Genomic DNA, 9,572 nt, shown 5'->3' with positions numbered 1-9,572 from the left:
AAACAGAACAAGGGGATTCTGAATGGTTTAAAATCAGGAGAGGTGTGCATTAGGGTTGTATTCTTTTACCACACTTAGTCTGTATACTGAGCACATAATCTGAGGGTCTGGATATATAAAGAAGAATATCACATCAGGATTGGAGGAAGATTCAAATAACAACCCTCAATATGCTGTTTGCTTGCTGGAAGCAACGAAGACTGGAAATATTGATGAAGATCAAAGGTGGTAGCCTTCAGTAAGGATTGCATCTCAATGTAATGAAAATTAAAATCCTTACAGCTGGACTAGTAAACAACATCATGATAAATGGAGAAAAGATTAAAGTTGTCAAAAACTTCACTGTGCTTGGATCCACAACCAACACTCATGGATGCAGCAGTCAAAAAATCAAAATACATATTGCATTGGACAAATCTGTTGCAAAAGACCTCTTCAAAGTGTTCAAGAGCAAAGATACCAGTTTGAGGACTAAGGTGCACCTGACCCAAGCCATGGTATTTTCAATAGCCTCATCTGCATGTGAAAGCTGGACAGTGAATAAGGAAGACTGCAGAAGAATCGGTGCATCTGAATGATGGTGTCAGAGAATATCGAAAGTACCATGGACTACCAAAGAACAAACAAATCTATCTTGGAAGAAGTGCAGCCAGGATGCTCCTTGGAGTCGAGGATGGCTATTTGTCTCTCATACTTTGGACGTGTTGTCAGGAGGGTCTAGTCTCTGGAGAAGGACCTCATGCCTGGAAAAATGTAAGGTCAACAAAAAAGAGGAAGACCCCAAGGAGATGAACTAACACAGAGACAGCAATAATGACTCTCATAACAACATGAGAATGGTGCAGGACCGGGCAGTGTTTCCTTCTGTTACACCTAGGATCGCTAAGGGTTGGAGCCGACTCAGCAGTATCTAACAGCAACTACATACTCAAGGTCATATTTTGGCTTTGGTGGATGTATTTTAATTTTTTTCATCTTCAAGTTGAACTTTCATATGATCAATTTTTGGTGATGCATAGTTTCCAAGCTCTCTTAGATTTTCAAGACCTCAGACAACATAACCTATACATGAAACTAATTTTGTTTTTTCTTCTTTCCCAACGTTGTCCATAACTTGTCATAGTCCATGCAGTTGAAAGCCTTTCAATTGGTGGATCATGATAAGCTATGGACAACATTGCAGAGAATGAATATTCCAAAACACACTTGATTGTGCTCATGAGGACCCTGCACATAGACCAAGAGGCAGTTGTTCGAACAGAACATGGGAACACTGAATGGTTTGAAATTTGCAAAGATGCACACCAGGGTTGTAGTCTTTAACCATACTGATTCAATCTGTCTGCGGAGCAAGTAATTTGGGAAGCTGGATTATATGAAGAAGAATGTGGCATCAGGATTGGAGGAAGACTCATTCACAACCTGCTTTATGCAGATGATGCGACTATGATTGCTGAAAGTGAAGACAACTTAGAACACTTATTGATGAAAATCAAAGATCTCAGCTTCAATGTAAAGAAAACAAAAGTTCTCATCACTGGAGCAATAAATAACATCGTGATAAATGGAGAAAAGATTGAAGTTGTCAAAGACTTCATTTTGCTTCAATGCACCATCAACACTTTTGGAAGCAGCTGTCAAGAAATCAAGCGACATATTGTATCAGGCGAATTTGCTGCACAAGACCTCTTTAAAGTGTTCAAGAGAAAAGATGTCAGCTTGAGGACTAAAGTGCACCCGACCCAAGCCATGCTATTTTCAGCATTCTCATATGTGTATGAAAGTTGGACAATGAATAAGGAATACCATAGAAAAACTGATGATTTTGAGTTATGGTGTTGGAGAAGAATATTGAAAGTGCCATGGATTGCCAGAAGAACAAACAAATCTGTGTTGGAAGAAGTACAGCTAGAATGTTCCTTAGAAGTCAAGATGACCAGACTTTGTCTCTTATACTTTGGACATATATTAGGAGGGACAAATCCCTGAAGACAACAGGGACATCATACTTGGTAAAGTGGAGGGTCAGTGCAAAAGAGAGAGACCCCAACAAGATGGATTGGCTCAGTGGCAGCATCAATGGGCTCAAGCATAGAAGCGACTGTGAGGATGGCGGTGGTCTAGGCAGTGTTCCATTCTGTTGTGCAGGGGTCACTATGAGTTGGAATCGACCTGACAGCCCCTAACAGCAGCACTGGATTGGCTGGGCCCTCTGAAGCATCACTGAATAGTAACTATGACCCTGTGTGTCTGAGTTAATGGGAAAAGCTTTTATGTTTCAGGAAATTTACGTTTGCTGTTGGATTTGAAAACCAGGTTTTATTCTACTTAAACTCTTTGTTCATATTTTCAATAATGTTTTTTTTTAAAGTAGGAATGACTGATGAGTTTAGAAGAAATACCATTTTCATCATCTATTAAGAACCATTTTATTTTTTCTCATTAATTAATAGTCAACCCAGTGAGTTCTTGGAGTCCTCAGGGTGTGGCGCTATAGGATAAGTTATATATGGACTGCTAACCACAAGGAAAAGGAGCTCTGGTAGCGTAGTGGTTACGAATCGGGCTGCAAACCTTAAGGTCAGCGGTTCGAAACTACCAGCCGCTCCGCGGGAGAAAGATGAGGCTTTCTACTCCCGTAAGGATTTACACCCTCGGAAACCCTGTACAGGGTCGCTATGGGTCAGAACCGACTCGACAGCACTTAACAACAACAACAACAACAACCACAAGGAAAGTGGTTCAAACCCTAAGTCGGAAAGGTTTGAACCCTCAATGTGGCTCTATTCTGACAGGTCTAGTCTGTCTCATGAGGCCACTGATGAGCAGAGGGGTAGATATGGAAAATAGCACCTACAGCAATTCGTTTTAACTTGCTGAATTTCAGTTTTAACTCACAGCTGACAGTGGGAAATGTGATGGTGAGTAGAAACTGCTCTCAGGTGCCCCCTCATACCCGCCACACCCCAGTAGGCCTCTGGGTGTGGCTGGAGGTCACCTGGAAATCCGACTGGGTGGCTTCCCCTCTCTGCAGGCTCTGCAGCAGTGAGGCCCCTTGGGTTGGTCTTTGGGATCAATGGCATATGGGCATATGGGCTGATCTCCCAGGGTCCCCTGCTCAGCAGATGCTGGGTTCGCTCAGCCCCTCCCCTCCTGATCAGTGGGTGCTGAGCCCCTCCCCTGCTGCTCCAGAGCAGCCCAGTTCTGCAGCTCATGTGCACCCAGTGGTGAACCCTCTGAGTCTTTCCTGTGCTCCTTGTCCACGTGAGTGGGGGTGCTCTGGCCAAGTTCCATGTCTCTCTGAACCCTGTTTCTGTATCTGGGAAGTGGGAACATGCCAGCTCCAAGGGGTGGGGAGGAGCTCAGGGTACCCTACGGGTCCTGCTGCAGCTCCCTCCCCTAAATCCTTCCAAGTCTCTCCTGAGGCCACACCCACTGCCCTTCTTCATCCTGCCTCAGTCCCTGGATCGTCCTGAGGGAGCTTCCTGCCTGCTCTGATGGGTTTGGGTCCAGCCCTTGCAGGCCTGAGTCTTCTGGGGACAGGGACCTGAGTCCTCAGTCAGGAGGCCCAGGTGAGGCATGGCACAAGCACATATGGCATCAGGAGCTGTTGGCTGGTAGAAGGGGACTGGGCAGAACCTCCCCCACCCCCAGGCCCCAATTCTCCCCACCTCTTCTGCTTCTTCATTTCCCAATAGGGGCTTCATCCTTACATCACTAGGGTTCTGGTCTGGAAAGCAAAGTGAATGGTGGGAAAGATCTGCTCCCTCCCTCCAGTTCCAGGAGAAGGGGGCAGTGGAGGGGGTAAGGGGTGGGCATAACTCAGGGTCATAAGAGAAGTGTGATCAGAAGAGCTGGGAGGAACTTAGTGATTCATTTTACTGGGGGGGGGGGGTCTAAGTGTCAAGTACCAGCCTCGGGGTGCAACAGAGAGCAAGATGGGTGTGAATGTGTGGGTGTTCTGTGAGAGTATGGATGTGAAATATATGAGTGTGAAAACATGAGGGAGTGTGGGTGTGGGGGGTGAGTGTGCAAGAGTGAGTGTGAGCTATTGAGAGGATCTGTGCTGTATGAGAGACTTAGTGTGAGTATGTGGGTGTGAGTGTGCGTATAAGAGTGTGTGTGTATGAGATAGCGTACGGAGTAAGTTGTTTCCCCAAGAACCTCTGGGGTTTTTTTTGTTTTTGTTTTTTTCAGTTTGAAGTGTTAGTTATTTCAAGAACATGTCTGTGTTCTGGGGATATAAAATGTCATGTTTTTTTTTTCAATGTTCAGTTCCCTTTAATGACCCCCATCTCCCTGAGGGGCAGACGCAGGCAGCCAGGTGATGAACGAAGGACATGGCGTTGACTTGAAGACCTTGCCCTAGTTGAAGCTTTTGCCCACATGCTGGAAGGCTCCCTCCCAGGAAAAGTACTCTCGCACCAGCATCTGTGTCTCCTCACTGCCAGGATCCAGCTTCCCCCACGTGTAGGACTCGTAGTCCACCTGCCCATCTGGACTCAGCGGGAAGGCAAGCTCTTGGCCTCTGAAGACGCAGACTCCAGAGATGGAGCTGTTGTTGTTGGTTCCAAAGAGGATGACACTGGCAAAGGCATTCTTCCTCAGCTTGTCCAATCTCTGGAACATTCCTGTGATGAGGTTGGAGCTCATGAGGGCCTGGGTGAGCTCCTCAGGGAAGCGGTACTCAGAAAACCACAAAGACCAGCCATCCTTTTCAAAGTGCTCCCAGAAATACGGCAGTGCCACAGAGACCGTGTCCTCATTGGAGTACTTGCACTTAAATTTGTCCAACACAAAAGTCCTCTTGGGCAGGTGAGCAAAGGGGTCCTTGGCCTTTGGTTCAGCAGCAAGTGCCTGCTCACATCCGTCCATCTCCTCCTCAGGGGCAGCAGCCGCGGCCTTCTTCTCTTCTTTCCTCTCAGCCTGGGCCTTCTGCTTCTTCTCCTGCTGACCTTTCTCTTTCCGTGGGGTGTCCTTCTTAGGTTGGCTCTCAGCAAACTTTTTAGCATTGAACTGAGCCATCTTCTCACAGAGCTTTACCTCCCCCAAGACAGCCCGGAACTGGGGCTGGTTAATGCAGGTGAGGAACCAGCGGTTGGTATTGGGGAAGGCCTGACGAAAAGAAGGCTCGAGGACCTGTTTGTACAGCCATGACAGGGTACAGACAACTGTGATGTCAGCCAGGGTCACACGCTCACCCACCAGGAAAGTCCTCATTTTCAAGTGAGCATCCATGAGTCCCAGAATTCGTCTCACCTCCTCCTTGGCATTTTCTGTGGCCTGCTCCTTGTGATGCATGATGCCCAAGGTGGGGAACACCCAGGTACTGGCTGGGGGTCTATGTCGCTGTCAGCAAAGCTCACCTGAGCTGCTGTCTCGGGAGTGCTGCCCCGTAGCTCCTCATTGCTCACATTGCTTTCAAAGACGCAGAATCCATGCACCCTCAAACGCTGGAACCTTGCCGGCAGGAAATTTGCAGAGAAATTCAGGGGTGCGGTTGGTTTGGCCAAAGTGGAAGTGGGGTGGTGCGGAGAGCATGCGGACCTGAGCCCCGCTGTACTGAGCATCAATGAGGGCCTTGAAGGCTCCCCAGTTTTCAGGGTATGTGTACAGGGTCCCGGCCGCCATGGTGATTCCGCAGAGAAAGGGAGTAAAATGGCATGATTTTTAAACGGATTTGTCTAACTCAAAATGAGGACAGCAGACTTTTTTATTATTGTTATTTTTAAAAGTTCTGTGTTCTAGAATCTGGTAGAATTAAGATCGCTAATAATTTACTCCCTAATTTTATTCCTTATTATACACACAATTGTTGTTGTTGTTGTTAAGTGCCGTCAAGTCGGTTCCGACCCATAGCGCACAATAGCCTGAGAAAAATATACCAAAGTCATCACCAGCAATATAGTACTGAGAATAATAAAAGCTCATTTTTTTTTTACATTGTAATTATTTTCATTTTGGTTAAAGTGTGCACTATCTCAAAGTTTCTACGCGTACGATTGTGTTATAATGGTTACATTCTTTAAGTTTTGCTTTTATTTCCATCATCCTTTCCCACATCGTTCTACCATCAATATCTTCAACTCACTGTCTCCCTGGTTTCCCAGCAACCTTCTGAGTTGCTATTGTCAATTTAATCTCATACAGATACTTTTTTTTTCAGTACAGTGCTCAAAGATGATGTCCTTTTCTAATTAAAGTAAGCTTTTTTTGTGTCCACAGAAGACTTTAGGAGATAGTTTTGGTTTAAGGTTTAAAATTTAAAGGTGATCTCAGGGCAGTAGTCAAAGGTTCATTCAGACTCAATGACTCCAGAAAGTCTGGATTCCATAAAGAATTTTAAATTCTGTTCTTTATTCTCTCCGCCCTCTTTGGATCAGGATTCCTCTATAGACTCTTTGATCAAAATGCTCAGTAATGGTAGCTGGGCATCGTCTACTTTTGAGTCCTAGTATGGTGCTGTGGGTTAATGCACCAGACTGCAAAGCCATTTAAACTGCAAGGTCGATGGTTCAAGCTCACCAGCTGCTCCTTGGAAACCCTATACAGGGTCGTTATGGGTCGGAATTGACTCGACGGCACTTAACAACAACAACAATGACAAAAGAGGCTCTTGTTCATGGAGTCAGCTAGACTCCTATTTGGTCCCTGACTCTACTTCCTCTATTGCTTCAGCTGATGAAGACCCATTGGTGTATTCAGGGCTGTGTTACTCAATAAGCATGATGTTGTTGTTGTTAAGTGCCACTGAGTCAGTTTGGGTTTGAACTGCTGACCTTGTGGTCCACAGTCTAGTGCTGATTCTACAGTGCCACACCAGAAGTACATGGGTCTAATTGTGCATTTCCACCAATCTGCAGTGCACAATTTCACCTGCCCTCCACCACACCAAAGATGTAAAGCCCATTGGAAATTGCTCACCACAGATTAACAAATAAACACAATTAAGTTCATGTGTACCTTGCTCAGTGCAAGCTGGTGCATACCATGGTAGCGATGGTCGTGTGCCGTGAGTGGGTTCCAACTCATAGTGACCCTGTATAGTGTTTCCACAGCTGTAAACCTTTACGGGAGCAGAAAGCGCCATGTTTCTCCTGAAGAGTGATGGGTGGATTGTACACTACTACGCCACCATGCTGACAGGTGACTCAGCCGCTGGTTGCATCTCTCTTCATATTTGCTATAGCGGTGTCACCAGACACGCCATCATCACGTATCTCACTAGCGCTCTCTGGCCCACAGATAGACGCAATGCTACGTGGACTTTATGCTTGCTCCTCCACACCCATCTGTGTCAAAGTCTCGTGTAGTTTGTTCTCAAGCACATCCTTCCAGAAGGGCTCGTGACAACACATGTCCCTGAGTTCTTTTCCTTGGACCACATGTTCTGTCCTTGAGTATTCCAGATATGCTTCCATGTTTCTTCTGGCCCTGCACCCCTTTACTAAAAAAATCCATGAATATTCAACATACCACGCCTCCTAATTAATATGTATCAGCACACTGCTGAAGAAAGAGACCCCATGCCTTTACAAGCCAGTGCATCCCAACCCCACAGGGTCTCCTCCACTCGCTAAGACAGACCTGCTTCTCTCTGACATGCACTTTCACTTTGCAGCAAAGAGCTTCTAAATGGTGGCACTGTGGGTTAATGTGCCAGACAGACTGCAAAGACATTGAACTACAAAGACATTGAATTGGTTGGTTCAAGCTCACCAGTAGCTCCTTGGAAACCCTATACAGGGTCGCTATGGGTCGGAACCGACTCGACGGCACTTAACAACAACAACAACAAAGCGAATGCCTATTGTTCGTGTGTGACTGAGATGCGGCGACTTGACGTAAGACTAATTCTCTAGACCTCCTGAGAGCGATTGGGATGTGACACCCCTAGGGGACGTCTCCTGATCTCCACCACCCAGCCTAAGGGTGCTTGCTCCGCTTCTACCCCTCTCCTCCCCCTACTCACTCTGTCCCTCCTGCTAGATCGATCCCTTTAGTTCCCATTTGCACCCCCATTGTCCCTTGAGGAGTCCTGGTGTGGCACTGTGGGTTAATGAACTGGACTGCAAGGTCAGTTTGAACCACAAGGTTGATGGTTCAAGGCCACCAGCCACTCCTCGAAAACCATATACAGGGTCGCTATGATTTGGAACAACACCCCTCAGGGACAGTGACCCACCTGACTAGTCCCAGGCTTTAGGGAAGGACAGTTCCAGCCTGGTGCATCTGGTACCAAGACTGATCCCAGAAAGGGCCTGCCTGCCCAGGTCCCATCTGCTCTAAGGGCTGCCACACTGCCCCCAGCTACCTCCTGCTGGGGCGACCAAACCCCGAGACCCCCAAGGGCAGGGACCCACCCCCTTAGGCAGAGTCAGACTCTACAGTCAGCTCAGGGGGCACCAGAGGTCCAGGTGTGGGCCCTGCCTCTGCGACGGAAGGTGCTGAGGGAGACAGGGGTCCCATCCTGAGCTCTGCAGTGGTCTGAAGCCTCAACTAGACCTTTAATTCAGTGTGTCGATTTCCCAAGACCAAATTCAGGTCCTTTTTTTTGGCCAGTATTCAAAGGTGTCACATTCATGGAGGACTTCAAATCAGCATCTCCAGATCATTTCGGATCCAGGGGTCATTGTTAGGAAAAGCCCCCTCCCATTAATTGCATCAATAAATGTATAACATTGGTTACAGCATGGCTGTCAGCTGTGAACCAGTCAGCTTGGTAGGACCCTCCTTATCCTTCAGGGAACAGCAGCCTGCACCTGAGCTGCTGAGAGACCACCACACCAGGTGCGTCCTGTCTATGGGATTCACTGTTTCTTGGATGATCCAGTACTTGTGTTCAGGGATGCTTCCAGAGAGCATGTCTAGAGACTGCCCCCTTACCTGACCTACTGCAGGGAGGACAAAGCCACTGGCCTTTCCAAGCCATTGAAAACCAGAAAAGACAGAGACCTTTTCTGTGTGTGGTGTTTTGAGGGTTAGAGACACCCGTCTGTGACTCCAACTCAAGGTGACCCCCAATGTGTCAGGGCAGACGTGTGCTCCACAGGGTTTTCGGTGTCTGGTTTTTCGGAAGTCAGTCACCAGGCCTTTCTTTGGAGGTACTTCTGGGTCTATTTGGATTGCCAGTGTTTCAGTGTGTAGCTAAGCGTGAGCTGTCTGCAGCCCTCAGGCACTCCAGATCCACTGGCCCCTCCCAGGACAGCTGGCTGCTGCTCAGATGGGCGGGTTTGGGAAGCAGAGGACCAGGCCTTTGTTCTAGTCTTACTCTGGAAGCTCCGTGGCACCTGTTCATCAGATGGCCTGAGATGCACTGACCGGGGCTCAAACCCAGGTCTCCCGTGTGGAGGGTGAGAATTCTACCACGGAGCCACCACAGCCACAAAGCCTCAAGCACACTGTCGCTGACTCGTGACAACCCACGGGCTGTTCAAAGGCTGAAAATCTTTACATAAGCTGTCTGCCGCATCTTCCTCCTTTTGGTGAGTTAGCAGCCCACTGCTTAACCTACTGCACCACTAGGGCTCTTTCCATGTGTGATAGCATCCCATGGATACCCACATCCCAAC

General features: G+C 47.5%; 1 pseudogene; it reads right to left on the bottom strand.

The window, feature by feature from the left end:
- Window positions 1–4,281: 4,281 nt before the first annotated feature.
- LOC102820159 lies at window positions 4,282–5,631 on the bottom strand (annotated as a pseudogene).
- Window positions 5,632–9,572: the final 3,941 nt, after the last annotated feature.

The sequence above is a fragment of the Chrysochloris asiatica genome, unplaced genomic scaffold (assembly GCF_000296735.1).
Source record: "Chrysochloris asiatica unplaced genomic scaffold, ChrAsi1.0 scaffold00001, whole genome shotgun sequence".
NCBI lineage: Eukaryota > Metazoa > Chordata > Mammalia > Afrosoricida > Chrysochloridae > Chrysochloris > Chrysochloris asiatica.
Note: the sequence above shows the minus strand (reverse complement) of the source record. Positions and strands in the feature narration are given on the sequence as shown.